This window comes from Crotalus tigris, unplaced genomic scaffold (genome assembly GCF_016545835.1).
Source record: "Crotalus tigris isolate CLP2741 ecotype Arizona unplaced genomic scaffold, ASM1654583v1 scf7180000017625.6296891, whole genome shotgun sequence".
NCBI lineage: Eukaryota > Metazoa > Chordata > Lepidosauria > Squamata > Viperidae > Crotalus > Crotalus tigris.
The window spans coordinates 6,253,377-6,277,647 of NW_024096520.1; the positions used below are offsets into that span (position 1 = coordinate 6,253,377).

General features: G+C 38.4%; 1 long non-coding RNA gene across 1 annotated transcript; it reads right to left on the reverse strand.

Moving 5' to 3' along the window:
- Nucleotides 1–3,389: 3,389 nt before the first annotated feature.
- On the reverse strand, nucleotides 3,390–17,671 carry LOC120303424. The gene is made up of 3 exons (XR_005555459.1): nucleotides 17,132–17,671; nucleotides 9,115–9,199; nucleotides 3,390–5,205 (listed from the first exon to the last, which is right to left on the reverse strand). It is a non-coding gene; the product is annotated as an uncharacterized LOC120303424 (long non-coding RNA).
- Nucleotides 17,672–24,271: the final 6,600 nt, after the last annotated feature.

Consider the following 24,271-nt stretch of genomic DNA (forward strand, 5'->3'; position numbering starts at 1 on the left):
CCGCATGGCCTGAGAGGAACAGTGAGGCTCCTCCAGTGGACCATGCCTTGGCGCTTGCACCAGTCCCACCCCCTTCTGCTAGAGACCCTCAGATCTGTCCCAATCCTGCCCTGCCTAGACACCCTTGATGCGAACGGTGTAGAGCTGGTCACACCCACTCCATCCACACCCACCCAGTAGGCCACACCCACCCTGCCACACCCATCCTGCCCCCTGAGGGAAACCTCAATGCTGATGCGGCCCTCAATGAAATTGAGTTTGACACCCCTGCCCTAGACGTTTTGGGTGTCAAATACTAATTGAAGCTAATATGAAAAAAACAGCCTGAAAAATTTTCTTTGATCTGCAGTGGTTTTTCACGCATGGGAGGAATGACTAGTATTCATATCAGAAAGTGACAAACAAGCAGGTATGAATGTTAAGACTGTAAAATACATACCACAATATTATTATAGCAAAGTGTGATATTGAGCCAGTTTACCAGAGAGACAGTTATATATGAAAATACAAAACAGGGGCACAGAAGTGGAATATATGCTTAGGAAAAAGTTTGGTTTCAAAGTCAGATGTCATATACCAATTATAGTCAGTACAGGAAAAAAAGATAGAAGAGTTGCTGACTAGCTATATCTGGGGGAAATTCCTTTCCTGGTCCGATTTCGTCGTGACAGAAAGTTAACCTACACTGGTAAGTTGTTAGAAACCTATTGCATACCTCATTGAAGAAGGCAAAAGGAAATTAAAGGGTAAGAGATAAACTGCTTCAGGAGCAGGTAGGATTTCCAGTCAAAAGACATCATGCAGATATTCTATCTCTTCTTAATGGGTTCATGTGCAAAAATAAGAAAAAATAATGGAATGAGCAATGGGAAATAATGGAAGTGGCAGAACAATTCATCTAGTTACAACTTTATTTAGGAATATATCAAGGTTTCCAGATTCAATGTGGACTAGTCACCCATTACACTGTATTTAGTCTGACTAGAGCACAGGTGTCAAACTTGCCGTGTCACATGACGTGTCATGACATATCGTGACTTTTTTCACATTGCCGGACCTGGGCTGGGCATGGCCTCTGCAGGATGCAACTGGCCTGTGGGCCGGCAGTTTATCACCCCTGGACTAGACCATCCATAGTGCACCCACACTATGAATACCCAGCCTTGCTATGAATTAATGTTCTTTCTCTCTCCCCCCCCCATACATACACACACACACACACACACACACATATATACACAAACACATACACACACACACACACACACACACACACACACACACACGTATGGCAAGAGAGAGAGAACAGATTACACCAGAAGCATTTCAAATGATGAAAAACAATAAATCAGGAGAGGCTCAAAAAATGTCTGACCCTGTTCCTGGGAAAATAGGTTTTCAAGGCATCTCAAAAAGCAGGTAGAATGAACAATATTACAATTGCATAGAATGAGTATCTTTTCAGGTAGAATGGTTGAGAAAATAGTTGGACTACATTTATACTTGCAGAGTTCCTTGGATAAATCTGGACTCTTACGTGAAGCTGATGTGAAAGATCACATCAATGTGCTCATGATACCTAATTCCGTTCTGCATGAGTCCGTTTATGAGAATCATCTGGAAACTTCAGCAGGGCAACCTCCAAAGAACCAAGGAGTTATATGTGCATCAAGTTCTGCCTGTTTACTGCAGAGGCTGCAATGTCTAGCTGTTACCTTCTAGATAAAATGCTCTGTGCTGGTAGTCACATTTACCATCCTATATGTCCACTCTCTTAAACTGAATCTGCCTGGGGAGTAAAATTTGGAAGGGATGGTTGGCCAAGAGCTTTGCAACCAAAGGAATGTCTTCTTCAGAGATCCCAGGTTTAAGATTTCTCAGTGATGATCCTTCTCCTTTGGACAGCATATCCTAGAAACTGGGAGACCATGAGTTCTAGTCTCATCCTAGGTACGAAGCCAGTCATTTCCTTTCAGCCTTAGGAAGAAGACAAGAGCAATCCACTTCCAAAATCTTGCCAAGAAAACTGCATGGACTATCCAAGCAGTCACTACAAGTAGATACTGATTCAAATATGGCAGGTTATAATTGTATTAATTATTGTTGTTATTAATCTTCTGATAATGAACCTGCTTCAATGATAAATCCATTTTTAAAATCTCTATCTATCTATCTATCTATCTATCTATCTATCTATCTATCTATCATCTATCTATCTTCTATTCATTTTAATGTATGCTGATTAGTGTACATAAAGTTTCTATTTTATTATTATTATTGATCATCGCACAGTCAGCCAGATGTTCAGACTGGATTTGGCATTTTCTCTACCTATCGAGTCCTTACCCAGGACCTGGGATAGGCAGATGTGGATGTTTGATGGTATTACAGATATTGTCGCAGGATGGAAGTAGTTCCTAGTAAGGCCGCCTTTTGCAATTGACTAATAGCGAATTTGTCAATGCCAATGGTGTTCAATTGGTGCTCCAGTTGTTTTGGGATTGCACCCAAGGAGCCTATTACTATTGGTACTACCCTTGCTTGCTTTTGCCACAGTCTTTCTATTTCTATTTGTAGGTCTTTGTATTTTGTTATCTTCTCCAGTTCTTTCTCGTCTATTCTGCTGTCTCCAGGCACTGCCATGTCCATTATCCAGACTTTTTTGTCTTTCTTATCGACAATTGTTAAGTCTGGGGTGTTATGTTGCAACATTATTATTATTATTATTATTATTATTATTATTATTATTATTATTATTATTATTTTCCCTCTGGAAATAGAGGGTGATATAGTTTACAGTAAATCTTTTGACAGGAACATCTTTCATAACATATAGATGTTCCTGGAATATATATAAACTTTATTACTTTCAAATATTTTACAGTCACATTCCAATCTATTTTTCTTTAAATGTATCTCAGTGGTACCCTGTAGGAGTAGAGCAGATTGAGCTGGAAGGTAGACTACATGTCATTAGTTTGGAGTCATTGCATTGCCACAAGAGACCCAACTCCAGCTCCCCATAAATTATGCTGACTCTTTATCTAGTGCCAATTTATGAGGGCAATTCGGAAATAAACTTCCATTTGATTATCAATGACAGACACTCTCAGATACAGAACTTTTATTATACACATTAGAAAACTACATTATTTTTTGACATAATCGCCATTCAAATTAAGGCACTTGTCATAACATCTTACAAGGTTTGAAATTCCTTAGTAGTAGTCACTCGGCGCCAAATTTGAGCTATGGTGTGTGTGTGTGTGTGTGTGTGTGTGATCAAAAACATCCCAACAGAACTGCTTCAAAAGTTATTGGGTGCGTCTAGACGTGTGAGCAAGCATTATCTTGAAACACCACCACACTGGAAATGGTGCCATAGAAAATCCCGCCAAATGTGAAGATGCCAAAGGAGTACTGCTAGTGAAGTTCATGGAGCGTGGTTCAACCATCAGTTCAGAAGTCTACTGTGAAACATTACGAAAACTCAGATGAGTCATCCATAACAAGCTTCGGAGTATGCTGACTTCCAGTGTTGTGATTGTTCATGTTAATGCTCACCTGCACACCAAACGCACAAGTTTATTTCCAAATTGCCCTTGTAGCTTTGAATGTTGACTAGATTCTTGTGTGTAGGTAGTAATAATAAACTCTTCTGTGCCTTGAACTCAACAAATTCTCTTGGTTATTTGCATTGGACATATCCAAGTATGAATGACTTCCCGGTACCCTTACAAAGTGTTTGCAGAGTTTTATTCTAAAATTTCCCATCTATACAGTATATCATGCTTGTAATAGTAAAAGCCTTCATCTGCCATCTGTCACTTCCGATTTGTATTTTTAAATAGATATATCTGCTGTTTAAATTACTAGTACTATGTTTTCATGAACTACCTTGCTCATATGTGTGTGTTCCTTAGTGTACTGTAATTCTGTAGACCTAATTAAGATACATCTTTGTAAATAATGTGGATGTGTGAACAAATTAAGAAAAAGAGTAATTGACATGTGCCTTTATTTTTCTTGGGTTGCTCTTGTCTGTATGGAGCAAATATTATAAAATATTATTCCAACTGGTCTCTTACTCTTTGCATATAGAACACTATCAGGTGAATGTTGGTGGAATTTCAGATGTAGGTATGCTGAGAGTGTATCTAGCAGTTCAAAACTACACAGCAATTCCATTTGCCCAGCAATATAAACATTTCTGCACTAGCCTGTAAAATGTGAATCAAAAGCCCATCCTTGCTGACCCCTTTATCTTGCAATGTGGCTTCATTGTGGAGCTAAAATAGAAGAATTGGTTTTAATAAATTGATGGCACTACTATCTGAACATATAATCATCTTCAGATTTCCTTCAGGTTAAAAAGTTGGGTGACTGAGCATCAGAATAATCTACCTCTAGTGACGCCCACTTTCCCCAGCTGTATAATTATCTGTGATGCTGGAAAACCCCTGTAAAATAGTTTTCGCTGTAAACAGAAAGTACCAAAAATTCCACCAGTTTTGCATTGCAAAGCCGTGGGTAAAGATTTGAGTCAAATCTCACGTCTGTGGCTTTTGTGGGAGGGTGCCTCTCAGAATTACTGTTATCCACTATCAAAAAGGGAAATCTGCATGTCATGTCTGAATAAGATTAGGGAAATCTATGGTAAAGAATATCTTCCCATCAGTTAAAGCCCACATCTCTCTGTGGCCAGCCAAGCTTGCATTCCTTTCAAGGTAGACATTTTGCAAAAAACACACAAAAGAGAAATTGGCAGAGGAAAAATGCCAGTGTAGTTTCATAAAGGTAATTCTGGGCTGCCAATGTGCTTCTCAGTGGAGGACTGCAGTCAAATCATTATGTGGGAAACCAACATATACGTAGTACAGCTTCCTTTGATGCTCAGGAACATCAGCACCCCAGGCTGCACGTTTTAAAAGATGTATAAATTTATCAGCCTTAAATGAATATTAATTCCCATTACATTATTATGGTCTGTTAAGCTTAATTTCTTCTTTGGGCTATACCATCGTAACTCCTGCAAGAAACAGAAGAGGCAAATGCTATGCAAGATATTTTCTCTTTTTCTTCTGAGGGTGAATAATTTGGGCCACGATCGCTTCCTGTGTGGCACAGTGCTCATCACTTCATGATCTGTTCCTGAGTAATAGGATGTATTTATTTAATTTTAACATGCTTTCCATTTAAAGTAATCTGAAATATAATAAAATTTGCAAGAATTATAGCATGACACACATAAAGTGAAGATAATACCATTTGTTTTTCTTTGAGAAGTGCCAATATCCTTTTTTAATTTCTTGGCAGATTCAGAAATATTCAAACCTCAAATGAATCCTGACAAGTGGCAGAGTATTAGGTCCAAGGATTTGATGTTATTCAATGGCAACCTAACCCAGTACTTGTGTTCTGGTTAATAAAAAAAAAAAGTCCAAAACCCAGCCAAGTAAATGGCCAAAGTGAAATTGAGAAATAGTAGCCTTTTTGCAGCACAGTGTAATTAATTCATGTTATGGTATATTATGGCATTTTCTCTGTTTTGACTTTTTTGACTAGACTTCTGTATTAATGTCCAAAAAGGATTCTGTGTTGTGACTCTTGGACTAATAAACTGATTGTGCCAACTTGAGTTGGAGACCCCAACATAGATGAAGGTATAGGGCAAATTCTTAGGTGGAGTCTCCAGTGAATCAACTGTGTGTATTTGACCTCTAAGGAAAGGCTCACTCTTCCATTTCTGTTACCATCTCATTCAGTCTCTACTAAAATATGTTAGGATATTTTTATGCCATACACATACTTCAAAATTAATTCTTAATTGTGGGGAAGGTTTCCTGGAGCTCAGAAAGGTCTATACACACCAAACCTTCCAACATTTGAGTTCCAGGGGTCCATCATACAAACAGATAACATGATCCTCCAAAAAGATGACCACTCCAGGTATGAGAGATATTTCTGACTCAGTAACCCAGCCAGCCTACATTTCTCCCCTCAACCAGTGCACATACTATACCAAAACTGGTCCTCAGTTCTCGCCTGGGTATCCAGAGGTAAAATCACTCACTCCTCTTACAGATAGAGTGAGCCAGGACTCCTTCCCTGTTCTCAGCACCAACACTTCGTTTGGGCAGCTTCTACCAAAAATTTCCAAACCAAAGAACAATAGTGATCTTGACATACACTTTATAATAATAATAATGATGATGATGATGATGATAAAAATTGGAAGGGACCTTGGAAGTCATCTAGTCCAACCCCCTGCTCAGGCAGGTAACCCTATACCATTTCAGACAAATGGCTGTCCAGTCTCTTCTTAAAAACTTCCAGAGTTGGAGCATTCACCGCTTCTGGAGGCAGGTTGTTCCACTGGTTAATTGTTCTAACTGTCAGGAGTTTCTCCTTAGTTCTAGGTTGCTTCTCTCCTTGATTAGTTTCCATCCGTTGCTTCTTGTCCTGCCTTCAGTTGTTTTGGAAAATAGCTTGACTCCCTCTTCTTTGTGGCAGCCCCTGAGATATTGGAACACTGCTATCATGTCCCCCCCCCCCTTGTCCAGCTCTTCATTAAACTAGACATACCCAATTCCAGCAACCATTCCTTATATGTTTTAGCCTCCGGTCCTCTAATCATCTTTGTTGCTCTTCTCTTTTTACATCGTGGTGACCAAAACTGGATGCAGTATTCCAAGTGTGGCCTTATCAAGGCATTGTAAAGTGGTATTAATACTTCACGTGATCTTGATTCTATCCCTCTGTTAATGCAGCCTAGCATTGTGTTGGTTTTTTTGGCAGCTGCAGCACACTGCTGGCTCATATCTAAGTGATTGTCCACTAGGACTCCAAGGTCCCTCTCACAGTTGCTACTATTGAGCAAGGTACCTCCTATACTATACCTGTACATTTGATTTTTCTTGCCTAAATGTAGAACCTTACTTTTTTCACCATTGAATTTCATTTTGTTGGATAGCACCCAGTGTTCAAGTCTGTCCAGATCCTCCTGTATCTTAAGCTTGTCTTCTGGAGTGTTGGCTATTCCTGCCAGCTTGATGTTGTCTGCAAATTTGATGAGTTCCCCATCTATCCTGTCCAAATCGTTGATGAAGATGTTGAAGAGCACTGGGCCTAGAATAGAGCCCTGGGGCACCCCACTACACACTTCCCTCCATGTGGATGCAGTTCCATTGAGGACCACATGCAGAGTAGAGCCAGTCAGCCAACTACGAATCCATCTGGTGGTGATGCTGTCTAACCCACATTTTTCTATCTTATCAAGCAGTAGGTTGTGATCTACTTTATCAAATGCCTTACTGAAGTCCAAGTAAATTATATCCACAGCATTCCTCTGGTCCACTAATTTTGTCACTTGGTCAAAGAATGCAATAAGATTTGTCTGGAATGATCTGTTTTTTACAAACCCTTGTTGGCTTTTAGTAATGACTTTGTTTGCCTGTAGGTGTTCGCTGATTTGTTGTTTGATTATTTTTTCCAGAATCTTCCTAGATATTGAGGCTGATAGGTCTGTAATTTCCTGGATAGATTTTTCCCCTTTTTTGAAGATGGGAATTACATCAGCTCTTTTCCAGTCCTCTGGTAGTTCCCCAGTGCTCCAGGATCTTTGAAAAATATAGTTCACTGGTTTTGTGATCACTCTGCCAGTTCCTTGCGAACCTTGGGGTGCAATCCATCTGGTCCTGGTGATTTAAACTGGTCTAGACTGGACTCACTTACCATTTTCTTGCCTATCTTGTGTTTCTAATCTATTTCTTACGGTACTGTTTTTGATAGGTTTTACTGTTTTTTCCCTTTGTGTAAAGACAGAGCAAAACATGAGTTAAATAGTTCTGCTTTCTCCCTGTTGCTTGTCACCTTCTTGCCACTTTCCCCCACTAATGGACCAATCATTTCCTTCACTTTTTTCTTGTTTTTTACATGTTGAAAGAAGCTTTTTTTGTTATTTTTGACTTTGGTCGCAAGCCTTAGTTCATTTTGAGCCTTGGCTTTCCTCACTTCATCTTTGGAGGCTCGGGCTATTTGCTGATATTCTGACTTAGTTATGTGCCCCTCTTTCCACTTTTTATACTTGTCCTTTTTATCTTTCAATTTATCAGAGAGTTCTTTATGCAGCCATGGAGCTTTCTTTTGAAAGCTGTTATTTTTCCTCTTTGTTGATATTGTGCTAGACTGGGCTTTTATTATCTCACTTTTCAAAATTTCCCAAGCTTCTTGAGTTGTTTTTCCCTTGAGGATTCTCATCCATGGAATCCTTCCTAAGCTCTCGCTAAATTTATTGAAATTAGCTCTCTTAAAATCCAAGACTCTGGTTTGACTGTGTTCTATTGTTTGTGCTTCCATAATGTTGAATTCCAATATTGCATGATCACTTCCCCCCAAGGTTCCTGTGGCTTCGACACCTTTTATAATTTCATCGCTGTTAGTGAGGATTAGATCCAATATGGCTAATCCCCTAATTCCCTTCTCTACCTTTTGGGAGGCAAAGTTGTCTGTTAGATTTGTCAGGGATCTGTTTGATCTTCCACTTGGTGTAGAGTTTGTCTTCCAGTTGATATCAGGGTAATTAAAGTCCCCCATTACTATGGTGATATGCTTCCTACATAGCTTAGTTGGCTGACTATCAAAAAGTTCATCTATTTCCTCTATAGCAATGTCATCCCCCCCCCTTTTATATTAACCCAAATGCATTCAAGATAGTTTTCATCACTGTTGTGCTCTATTTCTGTAGAGATGTAGTTATTTCTTATAGAGAGCAAGTCCCCCTCCTCTTTTATTTGGTCTGTTTCTTTTAAATAATTTAAATAAATGAAATATTAGGCTCAAGATCATTTTATAATCCATCATCCATTAATAATTTGATCCCAAGAATGGAAAACGCTGTTGTACTTGATGGTAACTATGCCCAATGAAAAAGAAAATAGTTTTTGCACAGTTACTATTTCAGAGCTGGCCAATGCAGGGTTGTGATACATTGTTTAAATAGTCTACAAGGCCGCATATCAGTCACCACAACACTGTTTATCAAAACCAAGCCCACCCAAAATAGTCTGTCATTTGAAAGGGCACGATTGTTCAGTCAGACCAATTATTACTGACCTTATGATAGTGAGGTAATGTCTCCAAATTCCAAGCCAGTTAAATGTTAGGGTTTTTTTTTTTTAAATGTACTGGTCCTCATGAGCTAGTGTAAAGGAAGAAAAGCAATAGAAGGAAAAATGTTAATCAGATTTTTTTTGGTTTAATTCAGTAATTCAGGGGGAAAAAACTTGATAAATTTCAAATGAATTAGAGACTTTCTAATTCTGCTTATGGCCAAAACCAGAAAATTTTTTCAACTAAATTTTTTTAAAGGACACTAAGTTTACAGATATCACTTTTCTAATCACTTTGTAAATTGAATATTAACCGTTTTAAAGCTATTAGAGACCTTCAGAATAATAAATTTGAAACGTCCTTATCAAATGAGTTTATCTTCAACTCTGAACAAAACAAAAAAATATTTATAAGCCTAAGAACGTAAAGAATCTGAAATATACAGCCAAAGGTTAAGCAAAATGTTGATCTTAGAAAATTATAAATGGACAAAATTTCCAGATAAATTTGGAATATTGAAAGTTTTACAATAATACTTTAGAATTTATTGTAAAGAAAAATAGCTTCTTGTGGGAAATAGATCTGTTTTGGTTTTGGGAAGATGTAACATAGAGAAGCAATTTTATAATTTAACCACTGAATACTAGAGGGATGTCAGACTTTGAGTTAAAAATACTAGCGTATAAAATATAAAACCTTATAAAAGTGAAAATTCTAGGGGAAGTTTTTGAAAAATAGAGTCAAAAATTAGGAGCCAGAACAGCAACAATGTCAGTATGATGTCTGCTTCTACAGATACAATATGTCCAAAAGATGTTACTGAAGAAATAAAAGTTGTAAAAATAAATTTTATCTGACAAGATAAAGATGGTATTTAATCATACAATCTTTAATTAATTCAGATTCTGAATCCAATTCCACTAAAACCCCATAAACCCTCTTGATGTGAGTTTGTCTTTGATCCTTTACTTGTTTAAAAAGATTTTCATCTTCTCTAAGCCAGCCCATATTACAATCCGTCTTCCATCTGTCCACTATTTGTCTATATTGAAACCATGAATAGGTAATATTTTCATGTACTAAATCTTCCAAAGATTTTAGCTGCCAGTTTTGGCCATCCCATCTAAGTAGTTGTGTATAAGAAACCCTATCCATTTTAACTCCTCTCCTTATCCCCTCTATCGCATGCCAAGGTATAGCCCATAAAGGTATTTTAAAATCACTCTTATAATACTTCCTCCAAACCCGAAGTAAAGAAATCCTTATAATATGTGATTTAAAAACTCGATCCACTTTTTTATTAAAAATTAAGTAGGCATGCCATCCAAAAAGTAAATCCCAACCCTCCAGATGGAGTATATCTACATTTGTTAAATTTACCCAATCACTAATCAATGTTAAAGTCACAGCATCATAATATAATTTCAAATTCGGTGCCTTGAGTCCCCCTCTCTCACGAAAATCTTGCATAATTTTAAGCTTTACCCTTGGTTTTTTCCCTGCCCAAATAAATTTATTAATGCCTTTCTGCCATTCATTTAAATTAAGCTCATTCTTTAAAATAGGTAACATTTGAAACAAAAAAAGAAATTTTGGTAGGACATTCATTTTAATAACTGCAATTCTACCCATAAGAGATAACTGTAACTTGTCCCAATTCTTCAAGTCCTTCTGTACCCTGATCCACAACTTTTCATAATTATCCTTATACAGTTTTGCATTAGAAACAGATAACGTAACCCCCAAATATTTTACCTTATCAACAACTTCAAAATCTGTTAAATTAACCAAGATCTGTTTATCACGACTAATCATGTTTTTAGGTAATATTTTAGTCTTATTATTATTAATTTTAAAACCCGAAACACAACCATATTGATGAATCAATTGTAATAACTTTACTACAGAGTAAGTAGGTTGAGACAAAGTAACCACCAAATCATCTGCAAAAGCTCTTAACTTATATTCTTTTTTGTTAACTTCTATTCCTTTTATTTCTTGCGACTCCCGAATTTTAATCAGCAAAATTTCCAATGTTAAAACAAACAATAACGGAGATAATGGACATCCCTGTCTTGTACCTTTTTCTATTGTAAAGACCTCTGACAGACCCCCATTAACAATAAGTTGAGCAGTCTGTTTTTGATATATGGCACATAAAGCTTGTGATATTTTTTCTCCAAAATTCATCTCCTTAATTAAACTTAACATAAACTGCCAATTCAATTGGTCAAAGGCTTTTTCAGCATCCAAAAATATCAGCCCTGCAGGAATTTGGTTGTTCTTATCTAAATATTCTAATAAATTAATGATTTGTCTAACATTATTTTTCATATACCTTCCAGTTATAAAACCCGATTGATCCTTATGTATAAACTGCTGCAAAACCCCCATAAACCTATTAGCTAAAATTTTTGCAAAATTTTTATAATCCACATTTAAGAGAGATATAGGCCTATAATTCTTAGGCAGAGTGAGATCTTGATCCTGGTATTGAAAATAATTTACAACTGACAGTCCAAGAAAATGACTTGGAAAATGATATTTCACTAGATTTACAAAAGAAATGTCTGATGTTTTAAAATTAAAAAGGAAAATACAAATGATAAATCCAGAAAATGACTCGAGAAATATTTTTCTACTGGACTTACAAAAGAGGCTTGTTAAAGCCTTGAAGAATTCTGTATGATGGAACAAAGAAGAAATGATCATAAATCAAATCCTACAACAATAGTTGATTGAATCAAATATTAAGATTGTTAAAAGTAAAAGGAAGATATATAAAGTTGGCTCATTTGATTAAGACTAAAACAAGGTATGTTGTTACTTCTTGAAACCCTTTTTAGACTTTCTGCTGACAGCAGGACTGAAAAGATAATGTTTGATGCATTTATTTATAGACTGAAGTCATCAAATGTATCTTTACTTGTTGTGGTGAATATTCGAAGTCTCTTCTTTATGCTATATATTTCTTTTCCCTTTTTTATTTTATTCTTATGTTTGGGATTGCACCTAGCACTATTGTTATTAACAATAATATTATCAATAGTATAAAGATTGGTACTATCTTTGCTTTCTTTTGCCACAGTCTTTCTATTATTTGGAGGTCATTTGTAGATTTTGGCTTTATACAATTCTTTCTCTTCTATTCTGGTGTCTCCAGGTACTTCCACAGTGCCACATCCACTATCCAGACTTTATTGTCTTTTTTATCAACAGTTATTAAGTCTGGGATGTTATGTGTCAGGTGCTCATCTGTTTGAATTCTAAAGTCCCTAAACACTCGAGTTTCTTCATTTTCTAATATGTTGTCTCTTTTGTGGTCCCACAAGCTTTTGCTAATTTGCATTACTACTTTGTCATGCCATTATTTGTAGTCAATCTGTGCAATCTTATTGCAGCAGCTAACTAAGTGGCCCACTGTTTCTTCAGCTTTTCTGCAGAAGTGGCATTTGCTGTCTATTGCTGTTTTCTCAATTCTGGCTTTGTATGCATTTGTTCTTAAGGCTTGACCTTATGCAGCCAGAATAAGCTCTTCTGTCTCTTTTTTCAACTTTCTTGCTCTTAGTAATTGCCAGGTCTTGTTGTTACCTGCTTTCCCTGCTTTTCTTTTTTTACTGGCCTTGTAATACTTTGCCTTGCCATGCCTCTTTTCTAATCTTTATTTGGTCTCTCTGATACTCAGTAAATCTTCATGGTATATATTAGCTTCAGTGCAGCTTCTTTAGTGTCTTTCAAATATTCTTCCACTGCCCTATCTTCTTCAACTGTCTGGTGTACTTGCAGCATTCCTCTCCCATTTATGCTTATTGGTAAGTAGAGCCTTATTATTGGTAAGAAGCTGCCGTTTCTGAAAAAAAAAATAGGTGCAGAATATATTTTCAGGTAGACACTAAAGTAGCACTCAGTAATATGCCCACAAAAGGCTGTGATTAATGAGTTCCCTAATGATCAATGTATTTTGAGTAAATGGTAGGTCAACTCCATTTCCCTATCTTATAACTTTATCCTCCAGTTTTATACCGAACAAAAGCTAAAAATATATTTCTAAATCTGGGGCATAGTTTACTTCCTTTGTCAAGGCTGGTCCCAGTCGGTGTTCTTAGGGAGCAAAAGATCCAGCCCACACTTGCTGCAATGAAGGATGCCTCAGAGCTCGGTGCTCTCTCTGCTCCTTTTTAACATCTACCTGAAATCATTGGGTAAGATCATCCATCACCATGGGATGCAAGTGCCATCATTATCCAGATGACACATCCCAGTCATAGGTGAACAGGTGATCTAAGTGATTGTGGGGATGTTCTTTCTTAATGCTAGGAATTGTGGATGCCTGGATGGGGAAAAACGGCTTCAAGTAAACCCTGATAAGACAGAGTGGCTGTAAGGGTACTATTCTGTATCTGGAGGCTTTCCATCTCTGGTCCTGGATGAGGTTGAACTGCCCCAGATGGACCCAGTGGGTAATATGGTTGGCCGTTCTAGAAGCAGGTGGCAATTGCGCCTAGCTAATTCATGTTATGCATGAATTAGCTTTTTCCTAGATCAGGAAGTCTTTCTATAAGTCTCTTATGTCATGGTCATCTTCCAGACTGGAGAAGCTAGTGCAGAATGTGGCAGCATGGGCAATTATGGACATGCTTAGGTGCTGGCTTGTTTCAGGATGAAATTAAGGTGTGGTTATTACCTATATTTATTTGCTTGCCACCCATCTTGCTAATGATTTCCATGGCATAGGTCAGGTTAACCGAGGAACCATCTCATCCCTAGTACATGACCCATCCCACCCAATCTGGCAGGAAGGGGCATGTTACTTCATGAGCTAAAAAAAATTCAACTAGTGGGGTCTAGGAGAAGAGCCTTCTGTGCCATTGCTTGTGTCATGTAGAACACCTTACCCATGGAAGTGAGGTTGCCCCCCCCCATACTTTTAGCCTTTTGGAAGAGCAATAAGACCCTGCTTTGCCAACTAGCATGGGGATCCAAAAGTGATATATAGCCCTAGGCGTAGTGGATGAATTGAGCATGCTCTGTCTTTTTAAATTTGTATATTTTAAAATGATTTTATGGTCTCTTCTACTGTAAACTGCATAGGGTCACTTATACAATGAGGTAGGCAGTGTATACATTTGCTAACTAAATAACTAACTTTGGGTGAAGAATGGTAGCTCTTATCAGGACGGTCAATGTCTTCTATCAAGTGCACAAGTTGAAAAGGGACACAAATGAACAAAAAGTGATTTTCTAATAGGCAGGATCATTGAATCAATTTCAATGCATCTTAATTACATCTTTATGTACTTTTGTACTTGCACTATTAGATGTTATCATTTTAGCTATTAAATAAATGGGGGGAGGGAAACCAAACCCCAACTAAGAGCATAAATATAAAAATATAATCAATATACTTGAAACTTTTCAGCAATAGGCCATGTGTCAAAGGTTACAGTGAATGAATGTAGCAAGACTTTTGTTGCTTATTGTACTACTGTATGTCTCTTTCATGCAGATTTAAGGAGGATGCAGATAGCATTGTCTTCCAGTTTTAACATTTTCATGTTTTTATACCATCTTTTAAAATCACCCTTTGTACATGTACACGCATGGGCACCTCCTCCCCAAATACAGTTCTGATAAAGAGGGAAAGATGGAATATTTTCACAATGCTGGCTGGTCTGTCAATATGGGGTTTTCCCACTCCTGCCTCCTACTCTTGGCCTATGAACTCCCCTGACCTCTTAAGTCTCTTCTACTCTGTGTTCCATGTCTCCTATGACCTTTTTATCAAACATCTTGCCCTGCCTTTAACCTTCCCCAGCCCAGTTCTTCTTTCTCATTCATGCCTCCTCTGCATACTTCCTTCTCTCTCTAAGCTTCCCACTCTACTGCCAGGCTACTCCTCTGCCTCATGTACTCCTCTTTGAGATTTTGCTATATATATAAAATTACAAACAGAATGAAAGTAAGAGTCTACCTACAATTAAGGCAGCAATTCAAAAGACTGACAGGCTTTCATTAGAATGCTTGCTTCTCTGCAAAACAGATGGGATATAGACTTTTCCAAAAGTGGCGTTTGATAGTTATTTTGATGGGAACCAAATAGGTTAGTGCCAACAATTTGCAAGGAGAACAAAAGAGCACAATGGAGATAATGATGGTGTGCTTAAGGTAGGGAGAAGACTCAGGTTCCTGGCCATTCTCAGCCACAGAAGCTCATGGGTAACTTTCTGTCACATTCGCAGCCCAACCCACCACCTCAAAGGCTGTTGTTGTGGAGGAAAAAATAGGAAGAAGGGTGTTGCCATGAGCTCCTGTGTCAAAGGCTGGACATAATTCTAATAACAAATAAAACTCAGTTCTAAAATAAGCATTAATGCATGTAATAACCAAGTGAGACCATGAAAATCAAGTTGAATGCATCAAAAATGAAGCTTTAGGGCATAAAATTCAATGGAAGAGAGTACCCCCCAAAAAGGTAACCTTTGCCTTGTGGATATCTCTATATGAGGTTCAATTTTTGCAAGCAAGTTACTTTCCGTCCTATTATGTTTATTTACATTTATTTCCATGTTTCACAGATATTTCTAATATTACTATTATTAAAAATGGCATTTTTCCATTTATACTTGGCTTAAATTATTTCAGATTCTTGTTATTATCAATGTTTGCTAAGTGTGGCTTTTAAAAATATACAGGAACATTACCAATTTATACAGGAATACTGGAATGGACCTTTTAAGTGGTTGGATTTTGTCTAGCTCACTTAGAAATATTTGTGCTTCTGAAGGTAACCTTTCATAGCATGAACTGAACCTGAAGGCTTTCAGCATTGGTCTATCATAAAAGCATAATTCTTTCAAAAGTATTTCCAGCAGGAAAAATTATCTTACTATTATTTTATTTTAAAATTACAGATTAACAGGCACTTTGGTACAAACATTTTGCCAGAGATTCCAGAACTTCACATCCAAGCATTTTATTCCATTTGCTCATACAACAGATTTTATTTATTATTTTATAAACATTAAATAAATTCAAATTTAAGATGTTCTCATTTTCTATCAAATTATAATTAACTTAAAGGAGGGTAACTTAAATTCTAACTTCCCTTTTCCAGGTTCTGCACTGAAAAACTTCCCAATTCTTAAAAATATAGACAAAGCAGAAGTAGTCAATTCTTAGGGGCTTGAAATATAAACTTGTCTTCTGATAATAATTATATAATAATTACATTTTGTAATGTAGCACTCTATATCAAGAGCACTGCAATATCTGCGTAAATTAGTAATTATCAGTAAATGAGGTCAATAAAGAAATTTGGAAAAATAACCTTAGGAGTAAATGAAGACATGCCTTGCTTGATACCAAACTATTCAGGGTAGTTAAAAAAAACACTAACGGAATTGCAGAAAAAGGATCTTTTTATCCAGTCAACAAAACAAAAAGTGCAATTCATCTTTAGTTAAGTGTAAAATGGTAGAGCAAAAAAACAGAAAGAAGTACTTCTTCTCACCATGCATTAATTTATCTGTGGAGTTTATTGGGGCAAGATGTAGCTAATTTGAATGGCTTTAAAACAAGGTTGCATAGGTTCATGACAGTCAAGTCTAACATGGTCCCTTAGTCTCAAGAATATTACTCCTCCCTGTTGGGATCAGCAGGCCACCAAGTTCCAGGCAAACAATGTTATGCGTTCATTATCTGCTTCAAAGTTACCCAGAGGCATCTAATTATTTCCTAAAAAGCAAAATGCAGAAGTAAAATGGGCCTTGCCAAATGCAATATAATTATTCTTATAAACTTATTTTACCACAATCAAAGAATCAGTTGCTTTTAATCTACTTTTCAATCAGTCTTCCTCATCTTCTGCTGGTGAATTTACCCATTAGATCAGTAAATACTTTTTTTGTACTGAATACATTGTTTATCAGTTTAAGGAATTCATGTTACCATTATAAGATTAACAAAAACTATCATGTTTTCTTAATATGATCAAGACTTTATCTATCTCTCCTACACTTACTTTCCAACTTTGTGGACATGTCCATGCAGTTGTCTGGGTAATGATCTAGAAGTGATTTTCCACGGTATTCTTCAGGGATTTTTTTTTCCTGCATTCCCAACAAATCCTACAAGCCCTGCTATTGCTTGGTAACCTTCATCCAAGTATTAACCAGGCCCAAATTTGCCCAGCTTCTGAAGTTAAATAGAAGACTTGAAAGACAAATATAAATTAGGGAACTAGCATAGAAAAAAAAAGATTTATGCTGCAATTGTGTGAATAAAGTAAAAATGCTGAACAAAAACAAATATCTTAAGCAAATTTGTCTCTGAAATTATTAGGACAGAGAAAAGGGATTCTGTAGATGAGCTTGGAGTTCCCATTCTTTTAAGATAACTCCATGTAGAGAAAACCACATCAATCAAAAGCCTGGTTGTAACTATCAGAATACTCAGTCTGTCAGTAATACAGATAGTCCTTGACTTACAACAGTTCGTTTAGTGACCGTTTGAAGTTATAACAGCACTGAGAAAAATGACCTATGACCGTTTTTCACACTTATGACCGTTGCAGCATCCCCATGGTCATGTAATTTACATTCAGACGCTTGACAACAGGTTCAAATTTATGATGGTTGCAGTATCCTGAATCATGTGATCACCTTTTGTGACCTTCTGACAAGCAAAGCCAATGGGGAAGCCAGATTCACTTAACAACCATGTTACTGATTTAACAACTGCATTAACTCACTTAACAACTGTGGCAAGAAAAGTTGTAAGATGGAGCTTTGGCCAAAAGTAGGTTAAAACTTTTTGGAAACCAGTAGGTCAGACACAATTTGAATACTTCTTCATATTTTTTTCCTAAAGAAGAGATATTAGAAATAAAGTATCATTTGGCCATCAGCTGGCATCAATAATACGCATTCCTTGGATTAGGCAAGGTATCCAAACTATACTGTTTTGGGCTTCATATATTCTGTGTATCTAACTCTAGCATGCCACAGATAATTGTAAATGATTTGGCAGTACTCAGCATGTGCATAGTGGACAGGACCATTCATGTGCTTAACTAAATATTAATCTGTTCTCATTTTTCCAGTAGTCAAACAATGTTGTGTTACTGAAAAATGAAGCTTCATCCAAAATATATGTTTGTTTATCAAATCTATAAGACGATCCAAATTCACAGTGACTCTGGATAGCATACATTAAAAACAATAACAGCAACAATGAAAAAGTTTAAAACTGAAAAATAGTAAAACCAGAGCTGTCAACATCCAATATTCTCACACAACCTAACCTAACCAGAGAGAGAAGAGCCAAGCCTTAAAGACTTGTTTGAATGAGGTCAAAGTAAGAGTCACACAGATTTCAAGGTGGATGTTGTTCCAGCATACAGAGAAGGCTCACTCCCTGCATCTCCAGCAAGGTGGCACTGTTTAATTGATGGGATATATGCCAACTCTGTTGGATTGAACAGGACTGGGAGACACTATAGGAGAAAGACAGACCTTCAAATAGCCATACCCAATACCATGAAGGACTTTAGATGATAAATAGCACCTTGGTTTTCAAAACATCAAGCAACTTTTCTTCATATGCGTATTAATGAAGTTAGTCAGTTGGTGACCAGGAATGAGCATTTGTTCATATTTTTCATATTCCATATTTTCTCCTTGTACTATCAATCTGATGAACATCTAATTCTCATGGTGCTGTCTAATGTCTATGTATATTTATCCATGTATGATGGCTGTAGTATTATCATTTATCCTTATTATCTTCTTTACTCTCCCCTCTTATTTGGCATTATCGCAATGCTTATTATTATTCTGTTGCTCTGTTGCAACGGAGACAAATTCCTTGTGCGCCTAATCATACCTGGCCAAATAAAGTATTCTATTATGCCACTGCTTTTTCATTTTTATTATTTGTAAAACAGCAAAATATCCAATAATTTTTAACAGCAGAGCACCATTTGCCAGAAAAATAAGATATATTTTTTTTTTTAAAATGTCTATTTTGGAACATTTATGTGAAAAAAAAATTAAATACAAAATTTCCTCATCTCAAAACAAACATTATGGTATTAAAAAAAATGTAACCAGAAATTCAAGGGGTTTCACAAAGATAACAGTAACAGCCTTTGAAATGTTAAGACTGTTAAGAAATATATAAATGTAATAATCAGAAAGTTTTGGGTGTAAGCACCAATATTTTAACAGTGATACAACATATATGGAAGCCAGATACATACAATAACTAAATAAAATCTTCTGGATTGAAGATTATTCTTGAGTGAGAAAAAGAGCAGTTTGCTGCATCTACAAGTAGTCCTCAATTTACGACCACATCTGAGCCCCAAATTTGTTGCTAAATGAGACATTTTTGTTAAGTGAGTTTTGCTCCATTTTGTAACAGTTGTTAAGTGAATTACTGCCATTGTTAAATTAGTTAACATGGTTGTTAAGTGAATCTTTGATTTTGCTTGTCAGAAGATTGCACAAGGTGATCGCATGACCCCGGGATACTGCAACCATCCTAAATATGAGTCAATTGCCAAGCATCTGAATTCTGATCACATGACCACGGGGATGCCGCAACACTCATAAGTGTGAAAAATGGTCATAAGCCACTGTAACTTTGATCACTCACTTAAATGAACTATTGCAAGCTGAGGACTACCTATACAACATTGGGCTTCTCAAAGGTTTCAGGCTGTTTCCTACTGAACAGCAAGAACTGCCCTATTGCATGACTTGACGTAGCAATAATCCATATAATACAAGCAAAATGCATTAAGATGATCAATACAGTGACCAAACAGCCAGAATTTGCACTGCATTTATTTCTACAAAAAAGCCAGAGGTTCTTCTAACTAGGAAAGAAAAATCCCGACCCTGAAGGGCATCGATTTACGTACGCCTGTTCTACCCTTCCTTTAAGCCAGCTTCACTTTCCGAAGAAAAGCTTATTGAGCCAGGATTATTGATTTCCTTGTCAAGGGAGATCCGCCCACGAACGGGGGCGAACGAAGCACCTGCAAAGGCGTCACATCGCCGCCATCCACGTTCGTGAGTCACGCCAGCAAGCTCGGGCAAGACGCGGAAGTCCCCCCCCCTCTTCCCCGAAGCAATTTGTCAGTTAATTACTGGAGGGGGTTCTTTTTTGCGTGTGTTTGTTTTACCGTTTGGAAAATTTCCCAGGCCGTCTGGAGCGAAGAAAACTGGCAGGGGCTGGAGGGGAGGCGGGAGAGACTCTATTCTAGAGAAAGGAGTGAGGATTGGGGAAGGGGGAGGCCGAGCGTCAACCCAGACGAGCATCGCAGGGCGCAGACAAGAAGCCCCGCAGGCAGACCTGGGGAAAGGGGCGGGGGAAGAGCCCGTCGAGGGTAAGAAAGGGCAAAAGGCGGCCGGCATATAGGGCAACACGGAACATTTCTTGATCGTGAGGAGAGAGAGAAAAAAGGCTAGACGTGATGAAGGCAAAGGCCTCGCAGTCCTGGAGGGAACGCGGCATTTTAGGCACCACTCTGGTGTTTCGTTTCAGACACTTATGGCTCCAACCGCGGATTTACCGCCACCGCGGCAAGCCTCTCCCTTCCGGCTTTCTCGGAAGCCCTGAACCGCCCCAGCCGGGAGCCGTCCTCGCCACAGGCAGGGGCTGAGCTTCGACCCGAGGGGCGCCGTGCCAGGGTCGAGCGAGGGAGGAACCAAACCGACGCCAGGCACGAAGGAGCACGAGGCGCCCGCCTCATGCCCTCCCCGATTGGGGCCGCGACACGTCCGCGCCGCCCCGCCACCACCCACGTTCTCTCCCGCGCGCCCCGCCCCCCTCACGTGGCTCCGCACGCTGGCAGGTCGGCGAGGGGCAGACGGCGGAAGAGAGAGACGCAATTGCGCCACAGGGCGGGGAGGGGGGAGGCGGGGCTGTGACGTCAGCGGGAGACCTTCTTTCCTGGGTTTCCTGGGCTGGGTTTTTAAATCCGGATCTGGGTTTTTCCGGTGCCCGCCGGGGTTTCGAGTTTTTGTTTGTTTTTTAATTTTAAAAAATTATTTCTGTACGTTAAATCATATGTCTTAAACCGGTAAAACTAAATTAGTTAAAAATGGATTTATTAAAGGTTTTTTTTTAAATCTGATTTTGTTTTATGTAGAAACCTGAGATGATTTGAGCACGAAATCTTGCCGGGTTTTTTTTTTTTTAAGGAACCCCCCCCCTCTCCCCCGTTGGCAATCCTGCTTCTTTCCGGTGATTCTTGGTGAAGCTGTCCGGGGCTCTTCTTGTCTCCGACACATAGTAATAAGAGCAAAAATGTTATTCCGGACTGGTGCCTCTATTGCAGAAGGACGTGGGTAGCAAAAGAGTTCGCCTCGACTTGTGGCTGCGTGCGTGCCTTCTGCAAAGAGCGGCATGGCGGCAGCTCTTGATAATGACCTCCCCATGCCTGACAACTGATGTCACCTTAACTTTCCTTCCGTGGCCCCGGGGGACCCTCCTCCTTGTGACACGGGAGGACGCTTGACAAGTGCCTGCCAGCATAGCCGATTAATATTCAGGAGTTGTCACCGCTCCTTTGAAGGCGATAGGTTAAGGAAGGCTAGAGTTAACCCTTAGAAACAGTGGGCCTTCGATCAGTCTAGAAGCAGGGGTAGGCAACCTTGGCTCTTTTATGACTGGCTCAGGAATTCTGGGAGTTGAAGTCCACAAGTCACAAAAGAGCCAAGGTTGCCTACCTCTGGCCTAGAGAGCATGAGGTTGTAAGACTCCATACGTTTTCCCAAAGGTGCTTTTTCACGAGGCAAATGGACTTTCTTGTTTTTCTTTGAAGACGTTTCGCTTCTCATCCAAGAAGCTTCTTCAGCGCTGCCTTCTTGGATGAGAAGCAAAATGTCTTCAGAGAAAAACAAGAAAGGCCAGTTCCTCGTGAAAAAAAGCACCTTTGGGATAACTATGACCTGGATGACTGAGAATCTCCATAAACACTCCATACGTTTAACTGACTTCCAAAATACTTCCAGCGTTATTCTCAGCTGTCTCCGTCTTCGGAGGTAGAACTCTTTATAGGTCTTCTTAGCCAGGCTTAAAAGACAACATATTAAAAATTGACTTCCCAATCCCTGTGAAAGTTGCTTGCAATGGTAAATTCTTGGAAAGCAATTACTGAGGAGAGGTAGAACATGATCAGCTATGATAACATGAACTGAGCTTGTAAAGTCATGGGAACCATTCTTGATGGCAGTAGTTGGAGGCAAACAGAATAGCCAGCCAGCTATTGCTTTCTGGGGAATTCGGAGAATTGGCATCCACACATCTTAAAAATTGTCAAGGTTGAAAAACACTAGGCTAAAAGATTCTTCACCTCAGCCAGTAGCTTTCAAGAGCCATCTCCACATTTCTTCCATCCAAACAAAGATTTTAAAAGTATATTGATGTCCACCTCAATCTCCCCATATACTTTCCTAACTTTAACAGTTTGTTATGGACACTTCACTGTTAACTAAATTTTGGCAATTCAGTAATAGAGACATAGTTAGGCACTATTAATCTTAGTGAGTAAGATACCATATTTGAAAGGATAACTGGACATTGAACAAAATATTGCACATGTCAAGAGTTCCAGCCATCAACTATATTATTGTTCAGAGTATTTATTTCACTTTCTTTGAAAATGTACTAGGCCCTAATGCTTTCCTAATGGATTATTCTAAGGTCACTGATTTGTTGATAAATTTGGTTAGGTATTTGGCATGCAAACTTCAAAATCTGTCTTAGTTGATATTACCCTCTTGTATATAGTGCCATTCTGGCCCCTTATAGACTTATAAGAGGTATCTCTTGACTGTCCCTTTACTGAAGTATCTGGAGCACTACAATCCCTCAACACCCAGATTTTGAGTTGTGAAAAACTTGTATTGATTTAAAAGATGTAGCAGTACTTCCAGAATGGTTTGCAAGTTTCCAAGACTGTGATAAATCGCTGTGACAGCTTTATATGTGGATGTACTCTAGGCAGGAAGATATTTGGAACATCTTTTTATAGCAAAATATCATAGAGCATTTACCTTGGCATACTTTAATATTCTTCACTCAGCAGTTCTAGAAGGCAGACTTTTAAAAAATCTTTTATAAAAGATTCTGTTTTTATAGAGAATTATAGAGTATTTTCATAATATTTTAATATGTCCAAGAGTTGTGTAAAAGTTCTGTACATGGAAGGGCTGGATTTCCGTGGTTCATACCTTAACTAAGATCTTTGTATTTTAGATATAGAAGAGGGGGAGTAGAGTGGGAAAAGACTATGATTGAGAGGTTGCTTTGGTAGTGGTTTGCAGACATGAGTGATGACTGAGGAGGAAGAAGGGAGAGAAGACACTGGGAAGTAGAGATGAATGGCTTTGCTACATGGGCATCAGCAATGCAGCTGAGGAGAATCTGGGGAGAGGGGAAGGTACTGGAAGGATCAGGGACAGGTAGGCTTGTGGAATATTTGAGCCAACAGAAATAGCAGCTCAGAGGAGACAGGAAAGGGAAGAAAGATTGGTTGAAGATGGTGAAAAGTAGACAAGGGGATATGCTAGAGTGGACCGTCAGGGGGAGTCACAACTGAGGGGACAGAGAGAAGAGAAGGTGCTAGAAAGATGGTGATGGTGTGTTAAGGAGATATGCCAAACCTTGGCACTGGTAGCAGCAGCTGCAGGGAGGCAAGTGAGGGTGGGTGTCAAAAAACAAAAGTGAATTGAATCAGTAGGATATGCCCTGCTTGTATATCAACAGAAGTTGGGGAGGTAAGGAAGAGAAAGCACTGGGAAGACCAGGGACTGGTGGGTTGATATTCAGGCTTTTTTTTTTTACACTAACCTTGTTTCTCACCTTGTAAAATCACTATGAATTCCCTCCAAATTATGTTTCTGCCATGCTGCAGCTAATTCAAATCTGGAGCATGGTTATTTGTTCTGGATTAAAAACAAAACTTATTTCCATTTTGTGTACAGGTCTCTTATCTTCTATAATATGGAAAATCCTTGATTGGTCAGCTTTTATGTTAGCTATTTACTTGTGGAGTAGGTTTTTCAAAAATTACATGACAAACTCTAGAGTTTTATAAAATGAGGAATCAACAATGAGATGCAGTCAAGTAGAATAACAATCCATATGT